Genomic DNA, 22,306 nt, shown 5'->3' on the forward strand with positions numbered 1-22,306 from the left:
CCCGGAGGCGCGCCCGGCTAGCGGGAGAAGCTAAGGTTTGCGCCCGGTGACGCGCCCGGCCAGGCGCGAGATTGCTGTTGAAGAAGCAAAAAGGCGCGCCCGATCAGGCGGTGCCTCGTCCGATCGGGCGCGTGAAAATATTAGGAAAGGATTAACGTCGTTTTAGTTTGTTTTATTTTAGGATTTGTACGGAGTATAATTACTCCTCCGTAATACGTTTTTACGCCCTCTCTCTCTCTCTCTCTCTTTATATTACTCTCTTAATTGTTTCTTAGATTTATTTCTCTAAAACTCTTGTTCTTAATTACTTCCATTAATTCAGATTTCCTTTGGTAACAATTTCTTCTCTTTTAATTTCAGTTATTTCATTTACTTCCTTGATTATTTTTTGTTTTATTTATTTGATTAGTTTAGTTATGATTATGTGTGAGTAGTTTCATTCTAGAGTTTATGGGGATCCATAATTAATATGAAGGGATAATTTGTTATTGTTGATTATTGGTATTGCATGATAATTTCTTATTGAATTGTTTTAATTCTTTGCAATTAGATTATGAAATCAAGCAGATGTAATTTGACTGTGAATGTTTAGCAATATTGAATTGATGAATCGAGCAGATTTTCATTTAATGTTAAAGGCTATTTTTAATAGGAACTTAGATCTAGTAAATTGCGAAAGCCTGTTAGATCTATGTTGATTAATAAATTACGAGAGCCTGTTAATCATGTTATTTGTGCAATGTTAATTATTAATTATTATGTTTTATCCCGGAATATTAATTATTGGTGAACCTGTGACCCTAGGCTTCCTTATTATTGTTTCTTTTTTTTCTAAACTTATTCTTCGTAGTATAGATTTTATTCCCAAAAAAATATTGGTTACTTAGATAATTTAGATTATAATAATTAATTAGGAGTAAAAAGACTCGGTTCATTGTTGAGTTCGACCCTACTTCCCTATCTACTTTAGTTAGAGGACTTAGGTATTTATTTTTGATTAGGGGATACGACTTTACCCTGTCAGAGAATCGCAATGTAATGCAACCTTTCTCACCACCATTTCAATTCCTACATTGAACAAGATTTGAGATCTTATATCCAAGATCGGTCTCTCGTTCCGAACGTCCGTGTTGCGGGGGCGTGTAAAGGATAAAGATTATTATATCATCATTATCATTATTAGTTATTGTTTAGAATATGTAAATCCCTTAATTTACTCCTTAATTTTGATAGTCAAAGTATATCCCTTATAATTAGCTAATGTACCTAGTCACGTATTGTATCTAGTCATAGTTTGGTATGTTCAATGTTCTAATCTTGTACTATATATACTCATGTATATTCATCAATATAATCAAGCTTTCCAACATTCTCTTTTCTCATAACTCTATAATGTACTACCTCTGTTACATATTATTTGCAAAGATTTAATATAAAGTAGAGAGGAAAAATATCTAATCGTTACAAATAATGTGTAACGGAGAAGAGAAAATAAACTAAAATTAAATGTAATGGCAAAATAATATATTGAAATTTAGAGAAAGCAAGGGACACAATTCATTGTGAATGAATGAAACATTAAACCAATATATTTGTGGGAATAAATTAAAGAAGCATTTCACCTTTAAATCGGAAAAAAAATAATAACTGAAAGAAGTAAAAGATAAACATCTAATAATTAAGCAAGAGATGTATATTAAAAAAAAAAAAAAAAAAAAAAAAAAAAAAAAAAAAAAAAAAACCCAATCGTCGCTTTCTGTATTTCTTGTAAATCTTTCTATTATTGATAATCGCTTCCTAACCCCAAAAAAACAAAAACGATGACGTAGCACATCGGATCTCTCTTAAAATTTCTTGTTTTAAAATAATATTATTGATATGATACATAGGATTTGTTTGAATATATTTTTTGTAGAATATGATAAAAATGTTGGATAGATTTAATATTTAGGACAATAAAGTTATTTAGTGTTTTATTTTTAATAAAATTTGGATGATTTAATAGGATAAAAAATATTATTTTAGAGTTTAATTTTCAATTAAACTTTTGGTTTAGAATTTTATTTGTAATAAAATACCAATATTTCTATACAAATAACAAACATAGAGAGGTTTAAAAGAAAAAAATAAAAAATAAAAATCAAAGAGAACTGTTATTATGTATAACCAATCACTTAAGTCTTAACATGTGACCAACCTTAGATGTACAGAGAAAATGAAAAGAGATCACGGCTTTAAGGTTGTTCACATTTATTGAAATGAGCTAAACTGAATTGATTGGAGCTGAAATAAACTGAACTTAACTAAGTTCAAATGAATATTTCATGAGAGAAGGAAATAAGGAGTTGAACTGAACTGATTAGATCTGAACTGATTGGTGTTGAACTGAACTGAACTGAACTTAAATTAAGCTGAAGTGAACAGGCCCCTAGATGAACGTTCTTTTTGGTGTACATTATGACTTCTATTTTTTTTTAGATTGGGTTAGTTATTATTAACCCATAAATATCCATAAGCGGAAAAAATTAAAATAAAATATATATTTTAAATAATTTTTTATTATAAACTCAACAAACAATCCGGGTATCACACGGGGCACAAAACTAGAATAAATAAACATAATCTTAATAAGTGAACATTTTCAGTTACACCTAGGTATAACTAGCACTAGTTATACCCTATACAAACGATAACATTCCGTACGGTTTACAAAATGTATTTATAATACTTGTATATTATATCTACTTACGCCCTATTCACTTTATTATATATTTAGTGAAATGAATTTATTTTGCTGAACTGACATTAATTTTATTGATTTTCTGTTTTTGTTCCTTTTTAATGTTAATTACTTTTACTAATTGATTTTTTTTTTTTTACTAAACTGAAATTTTTTTTACTGAATATTATTATTTTGCGGTGGAGCGAATCAAGTCATAATTGAAAACGAAATCTACTTAAATGGTAATAAAAGTACTTCCGCCGTTTTTTTTAGTTGCATCGTTTGCAAAAACACGAATTCCTAGATAGCTTTTTGAGATAAGAAGGAAAAAAAAAGAGGACCTATGAGAGATGTAGAGCAAATTTATAAACTGAAAAAAAAGAAAGTTATACAATTAATTTGAATATTTTTTTTTTATTTAGAAAGTGATTCGTCTAAAAGAATATAGATATTATATTGATTTGAAACAAAAATATGATCCTAATTAATATAAATATTATCAAGTGGGGTCATGAAACATAGTTTAACCCCTTAAAGTGTTATTGGGAAACAGAGGAAGTAGTGTTAGTATAGTTTAACCCCTAAAATTATTAATGATTAGGGGATTTTGCTCCCACCAATCGGAATGCGCCACGTGGGCCAATCAGGTCCTGCCAAGTGTCCCCCAGTTGGAACTGTCAGGGCTTGCCACGTGGCACGTGCTTATTCGTCCACCTTGGACCTATTATGTCATGACACGTGGCATACTCCATGCCTAATGGAGAAACCGGCCACCCAGGCCCAACTTCCGAGGGAAGCCCAATCAGCCCTAGGTTAACCTAAACCTAGGATTGGCACGTTTCCCAAGGTTATAAATACCTCCCTTAATCCTCATTAAGGGGATGACAGGAATTACATGTTGATCACGCTAAAAAAGCAGATTACATACATTAAACACTCTCACCTAGAGAGACCCAATCACTTTAATTTCCGCATTAATTACTCCTTAATCAAGTACTAACTTGATCGTCGGAGGCGGAGCTCCCACCACAAGGAGTCTCCGTTGTTTTGCAGGTACAGGCGTCCGGTTCCAGTCTCGGAATTGTAACTCTCCCGCAGGACATCAGAAAACCCTGAAACATTTGGCGCCGTCTGTGGGGAAAGTACTTCTGAGATGGCATCCAAGTCTGTACCGACTCCTGAAGAGAGGCGTCCCCTAGACGACCCTCAAGTTCAGTCGGACCACGATACTAAGAATGAATTTGAAGTTGAAGCTCACACAGCTTCAGACGGGACCCTAAGGGCCCGACGTACCCGTCATACCGAAAGGAGGGAACGGGAACATCTTCAAACTGGAAGCGAGCCAGCAGGCGCACCGCCTGTTCGGCAGCAGCCGACTGATGGGTCTGCTCCCATCACAAGGAACGAACTCATGACCTTCATGAGGGACTTCAAGGGAGAAATTCAAGAGTTGATCAACAAGAAGTCGCCTGCTCTGGACAAGGAGCAGTCGGCTAAGAAACCCTCCACTTCACAGAAGAGGAAGCCAGTTCAAGGGCGAGAGGCGACTCCTCATCCTAAATCTAGGAAGCGGGAGCCACCTGCCCTTGATTTCACAAAATACCATTTTCCTACTCCGGGAAATAGGAAACCTGTTCGTCATATTCAGGCGGACGGGGCGAGGAAATCATACACAGACGCTCGGCTACTGCTAGAGCAGAAGAAGAGTGACCGATTGTCAGAGTCGGCATCTACTTCAAACTTCCAGGACAGTCTGCGAAATACCTCGATGAGGCATACTCAGTCGTATCATGAGAGTCAGTCAGGCGGCACCTCCCGTCAGTCCGGCTTTCATAGCGACCAGGCGGTACCAAACTTACCGTTTGTACCGCAAAAACAGTATTTTTTACAGCCACCTCCGTTTGGTGGACAAGCAGCAAAAAACGTCCAACCTATGGACTGGCAGCTACGGTTGCTTAGACTTGGCGAATAGCCGTCGGCCTTCTCCAAGGAAATTACTGAAGCCGCTCAGCCGGCCAAAGTGAAAAATGTATTAGTAGGCGCCTATGACGGCACTACTAACCCAGAAGACCATCTGATGGCATTCACCAACCTGATGTACCTTCAAGGGTTGGATGATCCCACTTGGTGCAAGTGTTTCCCAGCGACTCTAAAAGGAATCGCACAACAATGGTTCGGCAACCTGCCGACTGGTTGTGTAAATAACTTCAGGACGCTTGCTTACTTATTCACCTCCAACTTCGCCATGAACATCCCTGCGAAGAAGACGACCCTTGATTTAGGAACAATTCAGCAGGGCGAAAAGGAGGGGCTTCGTTCTTACATCAGGCGGTTTAACCTGATGAGAATTCAGATTCAAGGGTTACCGGATGAAGTAGCCTATACTGACTTTTTCAGAGGTCTCAAAGACGGGTCGACCTTCAAATTTGATTTGGTCCGAAAGAGGGTGGCGACTCTTCAAGAGGCCTTGATTGAAGCGGAAGCCTATATACAGGCGACTGACCTTTGTAGTACGGTAAAACAGTCAGAAGGTCCGACAAAAGAGAAGGACGACAGAAACAGTCGTCAAACAAAGATGAGAAGAGAAAAGAGGTCTGGGCGGCTGATTCCTCTAAACAGCTGGCCCAGAAAAAGAAAAAAGAATTCAAACCATACTCCCCAAAGTATGCGTTTAACAAGGATAGCCAATTTATCCTAAAGGAAATCAAGGGACGGATCTCAATTGAGAAGCCGGTCCCCATGAAGGGTTCTGCAAACAACCGGAACCAAGAAAAATTATGTGCTTATCATGAAGATGTTGGTCACTACACTAATGATTGCATCAGTCTCATGCGGTATCTGGACCGCCTGGCTGAGCAAGGTGATCTTGACATTTATGTCAAGAAATCTACTGGGAACACTTCCTCAAAAAAGCAGTCGGCCAAAAAGAATCAACAGGCCGACAGCTCCGATACAGATGATGCAGTCGTCTACACCATTGCAGGCGGCTTCTCAGGAGGCGGCCCCACTATTAGGGGCAACAAAGACAACATCAGACGGTTAGATGTAAATTCCGTTCACTAAGAATGGCCCTCCAAATATTCATTTCCTGAGATTGTCATCACTGAAGAAGATCTAGGAGGGGTAAGAGGGCCGCATGACGACCCTATCGTTATTGAATGTAAAGTGGCCAACCAGAGAGTTGGACGAATCCTCATAGATACCGGAAGCTCCTCAGATCTCATCAGTAGCAAATGTCTGTCGAAACTAAAATATCAGACTAATTGCATACATCCGGCATCCCACCCTTTAGTAGGGTTTGGAGGAGGAGCCGTCCACCCACTGGGACGAGTGGATTTACCCATCCGCCTGGGCGAAAAAGGGGAAGGACGACACATGGTAGTCCGGTTCCTGGTAGTAGAAGAACTCTCGGCCTAGAACATGATTCTGGGACGACCAACCCTGAATAATTCCAAGGATGTTATAATCCCATCTCTTATGTTGCTCAAGTTTGAGAGGGAGAATGGAACAGTCGGGTCCCTAAGGGGAGATCAGAAGATGGCCCGAGAGTGCTATCTCTCGGATGTCAAGCCCACTGTTATGGCCACTGGGTCAAGTGGTGGAAAAACAGACCTTGACAATGTCAAGGAGAGTGCGCCTGTTCAAGAAGCAGGCGGCAAGAAGAGAAAGACATCCCAGACAGGGGCCGCAAGAAAAGACAAAAAATAGCAATCATTGGCAGAGGAGCGGTCGGATGAATTCCGCCCTCAGCCGGCTGGTGAGCATACGAACTTGATCTTAGACGACTCACGTCTTGAGCGAACAGTCAAAGTTGGGACGACTTCTCTGAGAGACCTTGGTGACGACTTTCACAAACTATTGAAAGAATACAAGGACGTCTTTGCATTCAAAGTCCATGAAATGCCAGGCATTAGTCCTGATCTGGCGGTACATAAACTGGTCGTGGATCCGAAAAAGAAGCCGGTACGGCAGAAGAAGCGGAACCATGGCGAAGAAAGAAGTCAGGCGGCAGCCGCCGAAGTTAAAAAATTACTTGATGCAGGGTTCATTCGGCAATGTTACTTCCCAGACTGGGTTGCAAATGTGGTGCTTGTTAAAAAGCCTAATGGCACCTGGTGAATGTGTGTAGACTACACAGACTTAAACAAGGCGTGCCCCAAAGACAGTTACCCTCTGCCTAAAATTGATAACCTGGTCGACTCAACAGCCGGCCATGCTTTGATGAGCTTTATGGACGCCTACTCTGGTTTCCATCAAATTCCTTTATGGAATAAAGATCAGGAGAAGACGGCCTTCGTCACTGATCAGGGGTTATACTGTTACACGGTCATGCCGTTTGGTCTTAAGAATGCCCCGGCTACTTTCCAGCGAATGATAAACACTGTGTTCTTTGATCAAATTGGGAGAAATGTCGAGGCATAGATTGATGATATGATTGTCAAGTCTAAACTTCAGAAAGATCATATGTCGGACCTCCGAGAAACTTTCGCCACACTCAGGCGGCACCATGTCATGCTCAATCCCAAGAAATGTGTCTTTGGAGTTGAGTCTGGGAAATTTCTCGGATTCCTTATCAATCAGAGAGGAATAGAGGCGAACCCTGAGAAGGTGCAGGCGGTCATTGACATGCAGTCGCCTCGTACCATCCGAGAGGTTCAGAAGTTAACAGGTTGTCTGGCGGCCTTGGGAAGATTTTTAAGCCGATCAGGCGACAAATGCCTATACTTTTTCTAGGAAATTAAGAAAAAGGCAAGGTTTGAATGGGGGCCGGATGCTGAGGCGGCCTTCCAGAAATTGAAATTTCACTTGCATTCCTTGTCGAGGCTGGTCCGCCCTTTGCCCAAAGAAATACTCTACATGTACCTGGCCGTCTCTGATCATGCGTTAAGCGCTGTTCTCCTTGCTGAAAGAGACGGCTGTCAGCTCCCGGTCTACTTTGTCAGTCATGTACTGAAAAATGCCGAGTTGAGGTATCCCTTAGTGGAGAAATTTGGTCTTGCACTCTTCATGGCTGTTAAAAAATTGAAGCCCTACTTTTTGGCACATGCAGTCGTCGTGTATACAGACCAACCTATCAAGCGGCCACTGACCATCATGGAGTCGTCAGGCCGAATGATCAAATGGGCCATAGAAATACAGAGCCTCGAAGTTACTTTCGAGCCTAGAAAAGCAGTGAAGGGGCAAGCCTTTGCTGACTTTATTGTTGAGATGACTCGTCCTCCTGACTCTCAAGTTACAGACCAAGTCTGGAAGGTATATGTGGACGGAAGCTCTACTTCAAATGGTTGTGGAGCAGGCGTCATATGTTAGTCGCCAGAGGGCGACAGGTACGAGTATGCGTTACGCTTCATTTTTCAGGCCTCAAACAATGAGGCAGAATATGAAGCTTTACTAGCCGGAATCCGCATGTGCAAGGCGGCAGGGGCAAGAAAAATAGACGCCTGTTCCGATTCACAATTGATAGTGAGTCAGTACAATGGCGAATACGAAGCAACCCATCCGGCCATGATCAAGTATTTACAGGCGATCCGACTAGCAGTCGTCTCCCTTGAGGATTTCCATCTGATCCAAGTGCCGAGATCAGAAAACAACCAGGCAGATGCACTTTCGAAATTAGCATCATCCGCCTCCTGTGATACTCCTCGAATTGTTTTTTGGGAAGTAATGGTTAGGAGAAGCATTGAGGAAGAACCTATTGCAATCCTAGACAGAATCTCAACCTGGATGGATCCAATCAGGGCATATCTGACAAACGGTACCCTGCCGGATGATCATCAACAGGCGGCAGCACTGAAAAAACGAGCAACCAGTTTTGAAACAATAAAGGGAGAAATTCACAAAAAGGGGTACCTTCAACCCTTCTTAAAGTGTGTTACTCCAGAAAAGGGACGAGAGATACTAGACGATCTTCACTCTGGTTACTGTGCTTCTCATATAGGCGGTAGGACGCTTGCTCAACAGGCAAGGCGGCAGGGCTACTTTTGGCCTACTTTAGAAGCAGATGCAATGGAGATGGTGAAAAAATGTGACAAGTGCCAAAGGTTTGGCAAGCTAATTCACCGTCCGGCTACTGACCTCACTACTATTCATAGCCCACTACCGTTTGCTAAGTGGGGCATGGATATTCTGGGTCCATATACGCCTGCTACAGGCGGAAGGAGGTACATACTTGTTGCCGTCGACTACTTCACTAAATGGGTAGACGCGGAGGCTGTAAAGGGGATCAAGACGTAGGATGTAATTTCATTCATTTGGAAAAATGTCATCACTCGGTTCGGGGTTCCCATGTCTATGGTTTTTGATAATGGTCCCCAATTTGAGACGTCTGTTCTCAAAAGCTGGTTGGGTGACCAAGGAATTGCACACTACTTTGCATCTGTCGGCCGTCCACAAGCAAACGGCCAGGTAGAATCCTTTAATAAAATCATCTCAGACGGTCTCCAGAAAAAGATTGAACGAGCAGGCGGCCTATGGGCGGATGAACTACCACATGTTCTCTGGGCCATTAGGACGACTAAAAAAGGGGCGACTGGAGAAACTCCATTCCTCCTAATTTATGGTGCGGAAGCTGTTCTTCCAATAGAACACTACGAGCCGACTCTTCGAGTAATGCTATATGACGAAGAGGCAAACTGGGAAGCCATGCGCCTGACATTAGACTCACTTCCTGAAAGGAGGGGCAATGTTGTCTTGCGCCATGAAATTTACCGCCTGAGAATGACTAGATCATACAACAAAAAAGTACACAGGCGTCCACTCAAAGTGGGGGACTTTGTACTTAGAAAAATGGAAGCAGTTGGTAGGGCTAATGAGTCTGGCAAACTAACTCCCAACTGGGAAGGACCCTACCGAATCTGTGAAGAGGTCAGGGACGGTACCTACCGTCTAGGAACACCAGACGGACAACCGTTGCCTCGAACTTGGAATATAGATAATATTAAGAAATATTTCTTTTGGATGATGTAAATAGTCAAGGGCTACTTAATAAAAGTTTGCATACTTAATGTTCAATTTTGTACTAAGAGGGGCATGCCTGCTGACAAACAGTCGGCTACTCTCCATGTTTAATTTTTATTCTTACTTAAGAGGGGCAGGCCGTCTGTACCTTTACATTCGGCTACTCTCCATTGAGTATTTTACTCTATCTTCAGAGGGGCATGCCGTCTGTACCTTTACAGTCGGCTACTCTCCATTGAGTATTTTACTCTATCTTCAGAGGGGCATGCCGTCTGTACCTTTACAGTCGGCTACTCTCCATTGAGTATTTTACCCTATCTTCAGAGGGGCATGCCGCTTGTACCTTTACAGTATGCTACTCTCCATTGAATATTTTACTCTATCACCATAGGGGCACGCCGCTGGACATATAGTCGGCTACTCTCCATAGAAGAGGGCCGACTGGTTCCAAACACACAGCCACCCCCCTTATACTTAACTAAAAATGATCAGGGCCTGGCCGACCCTGTGCCTAAACAGGCGGCTACCCTCCTCTTACTTAGCACCTACGTTCACCAAGAACTAACCAAGGCCACAGGCCGAATGATCAGTCCAGGCGCCAAGCCAACTGATCCAATCTTCAAAACTAATACGACCTGTCCCAACATCATAGCAGGCGTCCAGCGGCATCCCTCCGGATGAAATTCGTCGCAGAGAGCAGCTCCCTTTTGGGTGGAACATTGCTCTATAAACTAATTACACGACACCTATACGATTGTCCCCAAGGGCAACCACGTAGCCGTTTTTGAGACGAGGATAACTCTATCACTAACCAAACCAGTGGTAGCAGTTGACATCTGAGTCAGATGACCGCCTGTATTACTTGGGATAAATGCAGGGGGTACCTCTTGAGTTAATAGCCAACAAACATTGGCGAATCAAAAGGTTCAGCCGGTCTCCGCCGCCTGGTACCTTTACTACTCAAGCAGGAGTGACGGCGACTAAGTAACTCCAAAGTTAACTCATAGTCACTCTCTCAAACTTAGTATGGAGCCTAAAAGGTATGAGTCGTCCGCCTGTTTTTAGCAAACAGGGGCTCTCAACCACTACTCCTGCTAGGTTAACAACTTATGAGTTAAAAGCCAACAAACATTGGCGAATAAAGGGGAACAACCGATACCCACCGCTTGATACCTCTACTACTCAGTTACTTGGCAACTAGGTAACAATCATGTTTACTTGGTCAGACCACTTTCCTACTTGGTTAATTTTACAAATGACAGGACCGCCTGCCTAAAGGGGATCCAGTCTTTAAAATGGTTCGAATACCGATTGGATAAATGGCCGACTGATCGTCTAGCCTGGAAACAGACAACCAGTCGTCCAGGGGCATAGGCGGCGTGACTAACTATTCGTACCTGTCTGCAACTATCGGCCATGTAAAACAGTCGGTATAGTGTACAATTGGATATCAGAATATTCAATACTTAAACAAATTTGAAGCAAGCAAAACAAAAAAATTCATTAAAAAGAAGCCGGTCATTAAAGACCGGCAAAATATTCAGAGCCCCGGCCCCCTGGCCGGGTAAATACAAACAAACGGCACGCAGGCCGTGGAAAGAAGACATAAAGCTTAAGAAGGGGGCAGATCTTCAATATTAGCAGCTGCCGCCTGGTCAGCACTCTTCTTGCTGGACTCGGCTTCAGCTGCATCCTTTTTTGATGCATTACCCCCAAGCGGCACAAGCGCCACTACCGGCTGCTCCTCCTCCTCCAACGCGTCCTCCAACGCCTCTTCCTCGGCAGCCGCCAGGATCTCTTGATTATATCTATCAGAACACTGGCGGTACGTTTTTTCCCATGAGGCAAAGTCGGCATTGGGGAAGAGGCGGCCCCAAGTCATGCGCTGGATTTGAGCAGAGTCTTCCATCATCTCCCGGACCAGCTCTTTCTTTTCTTGCTCGGCCTTTTCCGAGAGCTCCTGAGTAAGACTCTTCTCCTGGGTCACCAGGCGTTCCTTTACGTTGGCCAAGGATTTCTCCAAGGCTTCGTATGAGGAAATCTTTTGGCGAAGAGGTCTCAGCTCGGCCTTGAGATTGTTGATGGTCGCCTCCAGCTCGCTATTCCTCTTCTGGGCCGCCTCTAACTAAGCCCGGATAGCGGCGGTAGCCTGCGCCTAATAATAAAGAATATCAATGGTCAGAACTTCATTTTGGGCAATTTGAAACATTGCCTTATCACAGTCAGAGGCGGCCATAGCTTTTTCAGCCTTTACCTCTTTGTTCTTCCGGTCAAGCGGCTTACGAAGGCCGTTCACTCGGAGCAGGGCCTAAGTAAAAAGGAAAAGGCGTCAGTTTCCAAACAAAAAGAAAACAGGCGACCTGGAATTCAAATACTCAAAAATATGATGTATACCTCTGCAAGGACCCCTGCAATCCCGTCTAGGTCAAGGGTGCCGACACCCCTGACCGCCTCCCTTTCAGCTGGAGGAACGGCCTTGATCATAGACTTGGCCACCTCGACCAAGTCAGGCTCCTGAGGGCCGGCTGCATCAAGCATAAACAAATGGATTAGACCTAGTAAAGAAGGGAGCAAGTCTAAAATTTACAAGGACAATTTCATACTTCTAGGTGGCCCAGCTGGAGTTTTAGAAGAAGTGGCCGGCTGTTTCTCAGCCGCCGCATGTTTCCTGGCAAAACCAGGAGAGCTCGCAACAGTCGTCCTCCGGGCCTTGGGGTCCGGCTGTTGGGAAGAAGAAGCTCTTGGAGCGCCCGTCTAAAAAAAAGAAGAAAAAAGTCAGTATATGCATAAACACAACTCCAAAAAGAGGGTGAAAGGTTCGAAGCCCACCAAGGGTGCCCCCTTGTTGGGGGAGTCGGTTGAAGACTGTTGCATGATGGAGGCCCGCAACATGGCCGCCGCAGTCTTGGAGGCGGTAATTTTGCTCATGGCCTCCGCTGCAAAAACAAACAGCAAAGTTAATAAAAGTTATAACAAAATGCACGGAACAGCAGAGTATTCGACAGGCCGACTACCTCTTGAGCACCGACTGCTGAGGCCACAGGCGGCCAAAAAGTACTCGTCGTAGAGCCATTTGAAGCTCGGGACGCAGTGTAGGGGTACTTGCTCTCGTACCCCTGAAGTAGAGTTCACCTTCGACTCTACTTTAAAGAGTCCTTTATCTAGGATCTCTTTCTTAGCCTTGGGGGGAACAGGCGGCATGCTACGGCCGCCTGCAAGAAAGGGCGGATTCCTGTTCCACCTGTTGAAGCGCTTGTTCAGCTCTGTGTCTGAACTCTCAATGATGAAGAAGGTGCACCGCCAGTCCTTCCATTTGTTTGCTTTACCTCTCGTCATGAGGTAGCCCCTGTGGCTCGTCAATTGATACCAGCCGGTACCGCCTGCCTTAGGGGTCTGGCTGAGGTAGTTCATGTAGGCGAAAGCCTCGAAGCTCGGCTCCACCCCGTGCAGTTCGCACCCGGCCACATAGCCGAGTACGTTGACCTAGGAGTTTGGGGCTAACTGCCATAACCCCAACTCATACCCATCCAAGATCCGCTGAACAGCCGGATGTAACGGGAAGCGCAGCCCAGCCTTGATGGCCGCCTCGTAGCAGCCAAAGCAGGCGCTATCATAACTGGTACCAGCCGGCCAGACAACTGTGTCTTCTGGATTTGGCACAAACACTAAAAAGTCGGGGCCCATTGTGTGGTTTGCGATAAAGCTCTCCATTTTCTCTTGCATGGCTGTGATCCGGCCCCAAGGTACCGTGCAGTAGTAGGGGGTATTTTGCTCTCGGTGAGAGGCGGATGGCTCCGCCCAATCGTCCCCCTTCTCAACTGCGTGAGAAAGCCTCGCCTCTTGCAGGCGACTGTTTTTCTCTTCTGTGTCCAGAGAAGCATGGCCAGAAGAGCTAGACTCGGAATCGTCCTCTGACGAGTCCGAAGAGGACGACTCCTCCCCTCTCCCGGAGGGGCCCGCCTCCTCTCCTTCAAAAGGAGCAGGAGAGAATGTAGAATTGTCAACTGTAAAATGGGAAGGGGTCACCTTGACTCCTCCCTCAGAACTGTCGGCTTTCAAGCCGCTTTGTTTCACTTCCACATCTGGCGCCTGGTCAGATGTTTCACTAATCGGCACCCTGTGGGAGGAGCCGTCTAAGGTTGAGATCCTGGCAGTCTTTTTTGTTCTGGCCATCATACTCTGCATAGACACAGATACAGTCGGACTTTGTATAAAGGGCAAAGATGGGTCCAGAAAAGGGCAGGCGGCACTCCTAGTCCTAGATTCAGCCGTCCCCGGTGACCGGCTGATCACTAACCTAGGTCGTGTCGTGTGCTTCCGTGGTGCCATTTAAAAAAAGAATAAAGTAAAGAGAAAATTAAGAGTAAGAGAACCGACGGTTACCTGAACGAGTGACGATTGATGAGGTTCTGAAAATCCTTTGCAGTCGGCTTGTCAGAGCAGGCGGTAGGCAGAAAAGGTCCAAAATGTAAGAGCAAGTTCAGGGGTCCGAATGTTCTCTCACAAAGTTTTCAAGTGTGAATGACCAAAGTCAACACTCCTTTATATAGGCGAAGTGAGAAGGCGAAGGGTCACTTCCATAATTCAAAATTTTGGCGGGAGAATCTCTCGGCCTCTCGCCGAGTGACACCTGTAGCAGGTTGTCGCCTGTTACAGTGTGACACCTGTCACAGGTAACACGTGACCAGTCACGTGCCACCTGTGAGGGGCAAATGATTAGGGGATTTTGCTCCCACCAATCGGAATGCGCCACGTGGGCCAATCAGGTCCTGCCAAGTGTCCCCCAGTTGGAACTGTCAGGGCTTGCCACGTGGCACGTGCTTATTCGTCCACCTTGGACCTATTATGTCATGACACGTGGCATACTCCATGCCTAATGGAGAAACCGGCCACCCAGGCCCAACTTCCGAGGGAAGCCCAATCAGCCCTAGGTTAACCTAAACCTAGGATTGGCACGTTTCCCAAGGTTATAAATACCTCCCTTAATCCTCATTAAGGGGATGACAGGAATTACATGTTGATCACGCTAAAAAAGCAGATTACATACATTAAACACTCTCACCTAGAGAGACCCAATCACTTTAATTTCCGCATTAATTACTCCTTAATCAAGTACTAACTTGATCGTTGGAGGCGGAGCTCCCACCACAAGGAGTCTCCGTTGTTTTGCAGGTACAGGCGTCCGGTTCCAGTCTCGGAATTGTAACTCTCCCGCAGGACATCAGAAAACCCTGAAACAATTAATATAGATATTAACACTTTCATATAATAGATACTATTAATTAGAATCAGTAGTGTTAATTAAAATCAATATAGATATTTCATATAATTTAGATATTATCAAGTGGGGAGTAAAATTTTATTGATTTGAATACGAAAATACATATTAATTATAACAAGTGCCCACTTGATATATTTTTTTCTTATAAATTATCATACACTTAAGGTCAAAGTTTGATTAAATTTTGACAATTAGATCAGATTAGATAAAATCAAACCAGATAAATTCAAATAAGCAAAAATAAGGTAAACTAAACAAGTCCTAAGTCATTAACATAGGAAACTCTATTAAACATTTAAATAATGATCCTTGATTTACTATTAATTAGAACTAATAAGTTTTGTTTAAGACGGGTATACATTAATTTTATTTTAAAACATTTAGTTTAAGCGTAATTTAAATAATCCCTCCATTTTGTATTAGTTGCAACAGTAGGTTTGACTCATATTTTAAGAAAAGTATAGACTAGGCTCATAATATAAAGTATTGTTAGTAAGCAGATGGATAAAAAAAAAAGGTAGCGTGGGTGGGGTTGGTGGGAAAGAAAAATAATAAAATATTTGTGAAAGTGGGTTAGTGGGAGAGAGAAAATATAAAATAATGGTGGGTCCTTTCCAAATATAATAGTGTTACAACTTATATGAAATGGTCAAAATAAAAAGTGTTAGAACTAATGCGAAATAGAGGGAGTAGCTTTATAGTGAATTTAACCCCTTAAAGGATAACTTTTAATTTGACTCTGATTTGAATTATATTTTATGGAAAATTTGCAAATTGCAGCAATTTAAAGTTAGTATTTCGCAAATTGCAACCCACAAGTTATTATAAATTGTAAATTGCAACCTAATTAAATTTTTTCATTGGTTTGAGTGTCGAAAAATGTTCGATTAAGATTTTAATGGTCATTTTATTTTTAAGGAATCAAATTAAGCTCATAATTGGCAAAAAATTAACATAAGTGGCTTGTTTTTACAGCAAAAAATAATTGCCCAAAAATCAATACATTTTTGTTACGCAAAATTAGACACTTACTATATTATTTTATTTTTGCTGATTCCGAGCTAAATTTGGTCCCTTAAGAACCAAAACGACCCCTAAAAACTTAACCAAATATACCAATGAAAAAGTTAAATTGATTTGCAATTTACAATTTATAAAAACTTTTGGGCTGTAATTTGCAAAAAAAAAATTAAAATGGCTGCAATTTACAAAATACAAAATTTTAAATGGCTGCAATTGAATAAATTTTCTTATTTTAATGTTTAATTTCTTATAGATTCATAATTACATAAAATAAAGGCTGATATGATTATACATTATAAGTTTTTTGTAAGATAAATTTTATTATTAATATAATAATAACTTTTGTAGTATAAAGGGTAAATTTAAAGTTTACATACTTTAAAGATAAATTTAACCCGTGTTACATTAAATTAACATACTACATACACATGCCTTTCTGGAGAATTAGTGAAATCGAATTCTTAAACACTTGCTATTTACTGTATTATATAAATATATACATATCGAGAAAGTATCTACGCAGTATTTAAAAACTGAAAATGTAATTACTTCCTCTGTTATGTGCAACACTTGTTGTTTTGGGGTTTTTTTGGAATCCCTTGGGATACTGGTCACGCTCTGATCTGGCAACGGGACGCAGACACCTATAAAACACAAATCTCCGGTTGTCGGAGATTCGCCTCCGATGATCAAGTTAGTGACCGGAAACGGAATAAATGTGGAGAGAGAAAGTAGAGAGAAGTTGGAGCTTTTAGTGCTCTATTAAATGTTATGTCACAATCCACTCCTCCTATCAGCAATGATTGGGGTATTTATAAGGGTGGGGATTTGTTCCCTTTAGGGTAAGTGACCTAGAAGTTAGGGCCTTGATTGGCTGCGCAATCAGCAAAGGATATGTGTCCTTTGTGGCGCCATTTTGAGGCATTCTAGTTGCTTTTGGGCCTCTTGATGTAAGGGGCCTTAAAGACGAGGAAGTATAAATCAAGGGTTGTGAGACAATTGAAAATGTCTCACAACTATTAAAATAATGTAAAAGTGTAAGGAAGAGAGAGAAAGGAGGAGAGAGATATGAAGAGTGAAAAAGATGGTGTGGGCCCCACTAAAGCTTTTTAGACACATATCACGTGCAAAAATAGACAAAAAAATTTTGGGGACCACTACCGCTTTTTGAAGTAACATTGAGACTATATTTTGTACCACTGAGAGTGTATTTTGTAGTATTGAAACTCCAGTGATATTATTTGATAATTCAATAAGACAACTTTAAACTAACGCCTGAAATACCTATATTAACCTTGTGAGATATGATTTTATTGTTTCTTAACCCTCCCTTTATATAACCTCCTTAAAGACATATTTGATTTTAGGTTCTCTCTTTATTAATAGTACGTGTCATCTTCCTATGGTGACACATGTTGCCCATTTATTGGGCCACATGTCATCATGGGATTGGACTACGTACCTGGGGTATTTTTTTACCCTAAACATTTGCCCCTCAGAGGGGGTGGCTCGTCCCAACTGGCCGCCTCCTCTGATTTCTTCTTGTTTGAGTACCTTGGGCACTATTTAAGCATTTTTGAATTTGTAACCAGGAGTTGGACAAGAGCGTTTGTCCGCCTTATTGGGCTGAATGCCTGGTCTGAATGACCTGACGCTCTTTAAGAGCTTGGCCGAATTGTCCGGACAGAGTGGGCCGAGCAGCCTAGAATTAGGCTGAATGCCTGGATTGCCTTGTCTTGGCGTTTTTAAGGAATATTGTTGAATGATCGGTCGGTCATCAGCGGCCAAAGAGACTTTTCTAACATTTATCTGCATTGCACTTTCCAAGGGTGTGGTCAACTTTAGAGGCGCGTGCAGAGAGTTACGGGTGTTTATGACGCCAGTTCGCATTCTGTCATAAATATAGATCATTTTACACGAATTTGATCAAACAGAAGAGTTTAGCCGTTTGACTTCTAAGTTAAATTCTTTGAATTTGAACCCTTGGGCATTCTTTAGGCGGGAACAATTTTTCACCATTTTACCCCTCCAAATTTTGCCTATGAATAGCAAGGGTTAGACCTTCATTTTTTTACTTTGAATTTCCTTGCTTTCTAGAGAGAAGTCAAAGCTTCTAGAGAGAGAAAGCCACTTCCTCTCGGATTCTTCGAGAGCTCCGCCGCACATTCAAGTTTTCCGTTCAAGACTTTGAGTTTTCCGGCCTTTTTACATCCAAGATCTCCCAATCACTCTTCAAGCTTTTCAACCTTCTACTCGGACGAAGGTAACCAAATACTCTTTCTTTTTTCTTTAATTTTCTTATCATTTTTTGCTTAATTTTTTCAAACATCTTGGATCAACACTAGGCTTCGTCCGTTTCTCCTCATGAGGCCGTCTATTTGCCTAGGACTGAGGAATTTAGAGTGCACGGGGACGAGTCCTCGTCTTTATGGAGTGGGTACATTTCTAGTGCATACCAACTCACCTCCACCTATTCTTCTGTGTCCCTGCAGCCGAACATGGCGCGTACGAGTCAAACGCACAATCTCCATGCCGCCAGAAATCCTTACGGCACTCTTCTTTAACCTTTGGCTTCCTATAATCAGAACAACTCGGACGTGGGGACTGACCCCTCCAATACCAAACACAGACACCACCACTACTATTGATGGTAGTTCGTGCTTGGTGCTCAAGGTGACCACCTCTTTTCAAGAGCGCCAAAATCAATTAGGAACCTCCACTTCTGGGAGGAGTCTGAGTGTAAACCGCGCTTCATTTGCTAACTCGATCCTTGGAGTGGACGAGTTACCAACCTCTTTGCCCCACTCTCTTCCTAGGACGGTCGTAGGTCGATCTGAACATGATCAGCCCGAGCAGTCATTGCACCACCACCATATTCTATTTGGCCAAAATTGGCCACAAACTTCAGTGGCTTCTCAGGCACAATACCAAAATCATCCAGGCCCTTCTTCTGAGGCCGGGCGAACTCTTGCTGTCCTTTTCTCTCAAGCTCTCAGGTAGGCAAGACCTAGGGTAGGCATAGTAATTTCCAAACCCAACGACTCCCCCGCCCCGTTCCATTTGGAAGTCACAGTTATGGGGATGGGGCTAAAGACAAGGACAAGGCCCCTTTGGTGCCCGAGGAACTAGGAATGGTCAAGCTAAGGTAGGGCTTGGTCGGAGGAAGTTTCGCTAAGGCTGACGAGTTGGACAGGGTCTTATCTAAAGACTTTGGTTTAGCGAGGGACCCTGAATCTCAACCGACCAAACAGTAGGCTGAAAATGCTGCTGCCAAAGCAGAGGAAAAACAAAATGACTTTAACAGCCCCTACGGCTGTATGATTGCGAACGTAGCCCAAGCGTTCCTCAATGAATGGTTTGAGGAATGAAAGGAATTCCTCATGCTGGGGGAAGGCTTTCATATAAAGCCTCCTTGAACCTCGTGGTCTGGTGCTTCTTTGGACGACCCTAGGATCATCCACTGAGGCTTCAATGTATATAGGTTGGTCTCCGCTTCCCTCTTCACTTATTTTTCCAGGAGCTGCTGGACGAATATCAAATTGCCTTAGTCCAGCTTGCACCAAAAAGCTGGGCTAACATTTTTGGGTACTTGGTGACCTGTCTAAGGATGGGTTTCACCCCTAACTTCCCGGTATTCTACGTCATGCACAACATGGTGAAGCTAGACGCGGTCTCGGACGAGTGATTTGTCCTGAGCACCGAGCTAGAGTTCATGGTGTGCATGAATAAGCCGTCCAAGTGGCGTGATTGGAAGTAGAGGTTCTACCTCATAAAGACGGGGGACAAGGAGTTCAATCGAAATATGAACAATTCCAACTCCTCACCCGTTCAACTTGGACGAGGGGGTTAGTGGCCGACTCGCCCCCCAATTCACCCGGACCATGTTGATCAGCTTAACTATTTTAGGGTCAAGCGGGTTTATAGAAGGGGCGTCGGGTACCTGTTATTCTCAGGTGGGTCCCCTTGGTGAATTGGTTAAGGGATCCCCTATTCATGTCCTCATTTGGAATGCTCCAAAACTTCCCTCCAGGTTGACTTTTGCATCATGCATCATGCATCATTAACTATGCTTTACTTAGAAAATTCTTGTAACTCTTTTTCTCTTGTTTATAACAGAGAAAGCCATGTCTTAGCTTTATCTAGATCAGAAGGGTGAGATGGACATGAACGAGTTCAACATGGAACGTTACAATCTTATGCGAGCTCAATATGAGGCGGCAAAGGAGGTCTGGTCGCTCTCTTTACCTTGAATTTTTTATTTCCTTTTTTTTATTTGTCCGACTTGCTATACTTCAGTGGACTTTGTTTTTTACTTGAGTCGGCCTCAACATGTTTTCCTCATCAGGCTGAATGAATTTAGAGTGTAGGTCGCTTGCCACAACCCTATCCGAACAGCTAATATGTTAGCTGACATTTCAACCCTGGCCGAGTGAGCTAGAATTGTATATCCTTTTATGCGATTCTACTTGGCCAGGTCCTTTAATTACTTAGGCCAAATGACTTTATGTTCATGCTCCTTTCCTTTAATGTTATTCGAACGGTTGGCTCTAACTGAATTATTTCTTGTTTTTCCAGTCAGCCACCCCTATACCTACGAGGAAGTGGCCGGCGCACGCATCGAAGGATGATGAGTCATCCAAGGCTCACAAGGTTTTGGCGTCCAAAAAGTCGGCGGGTAGGGCAAGATCGCGGGTTGCGTCGGCGCTACCTAAAGGAAAGCAACCCCAGTTGGCCTGGTACCTGGTTGGGACTCCAAGCCGTTAGAGCCATCTTCGTCCGAGGTGGCCCAAAATGAACCCGTCCGCAAGGACAGAGGGGATGTGCCGACCCCAGATAACACGGTCGGCCAAGACTCGACTTCGCATGTTGAGTTTTTGGGAACTAAGCCTTTTGGTTCCCAAACTGAAGGGGGGCTGCTTTCTCCGCATAAGGCGGCCGAGCAGACTCAGCTGACGCCTCCTCCTCAGGGGCGTCCATGCTTTGAAAATCTCTCAAAAGGTACGTATACCTCTTCATCCTTTTCCTTTCTAATTTTTTCTTCTCTTAGAGTTTTAACTTGTTTTTATTTTGTAGAAACTTTTGAGGATTTGGACGTCCTTCCTTGACTAGGGCCGAGCGCATAACTATCCGGGACGTTATTTAGAAGGTCGTCCCGGTCGAGACTCAGGACAAATACCGGGGTATCCATGATGGGCACCTCGGTCCAATGATTAAAAGCTGCGTTGAGGTAGTCTTCTGGTTCTTTGGCCAATTTACTTAGGCAAATTTCTGTTATTTTGTTTTCCTTCGTTAATTTTTCTTGTTCATCCTCAACTTCTCCTTTGGCACTTTGCCTTCCAAGACTGGTGTCCGAGGCAAAGCCGCGATCTCGAGTCGGCCTGGGCGGATCTCCATAAGCTGCAGGATGAGAATATCGCCCTGCTGGCCATAGAGAGGGCTCGCTATCAAACGGCGATGAATGCTCTGTCCGAGAAAACTACTCGGCAGACTGAGGACATCGTCAAAATGGGCAATGCTCTTAAGCAGGAGAGAGTGGCAAACGAGGCCTCACCTAAGAGAAGGACGAGGCAGTTGCTCTGGCGACCAATAGGCTATAGGCGGCTAAGGCTTTGGACCAGCTAAGGGCTGAGTTGGAAACCAGCCGAGAAGCCTTGAACGCAGCTCTTCAGGCATCGGACGAGGGCAAACAGGAGGGTGAGCGTCTGAAGAAGGAGGTAGAAGAGCTGAAAAATCAGTTAGGTGCTCCAAGGCCTATTCCTCCAGCTGACGTCGTCCGCATTGAATAGACGACACTCACTCGCCTCAAAAACCGTGTTGAGGATGCCTTTACCATGATGGTGGAACCGAACGAGCTTGCTTATTATTATGAGCGGTTCACCAGAGGGCTGGACTTCCTCACTATGAAGAAATAGTGCAAGGCTGTCGGTCTTCCCTTCTCTCCCTTTTTCGAAACTCCCGGCTATAGCGATAACGAAGCCGAGGGTGACGATGAAGAGGAATCCAAAGATAAGGCCCCCCTTGATGATAATGCGGCCAATGCCGATGATGCAGCCAATGCCAATAATGCGGCCAATGCCGATAATGTGGCCAATGCCGATAATGGGGGTAATGATGCGACTCAGTGATGAGCCTCTTCTACAGCTTATTTTAAGCATTTTGTCTTTAATCTTTTTATTGTCTATCCTTGTTGTCTTTGGGCAATTTTTTTTTATTGGCCGCCTATTTTCAGCGGTCTTTGTAAGGATTTCACCGCCTTCTAAGCGGTTTTGATTTATGCCAATTTGCTGCCTTCTGAGCGGTTTTCTGCATTTTCGTACTTACAT

The sequence above is a fragment of the Chenopodium quinoa genome, unplaced genomic scaffold (assembly GCF_001683475.1).
Source record: "Chenopodium quinoa cultivar QQ74 unplaced genomic scaffold, ASM168347v1, whole genome shotgun sequence".
NCBI lineage: Eukaryota > Viridiplantae > Streptophyta > Magnoliopsida > Caryophyllales > Amaranthaceae > Chenopodium > Chenopodium quinoa.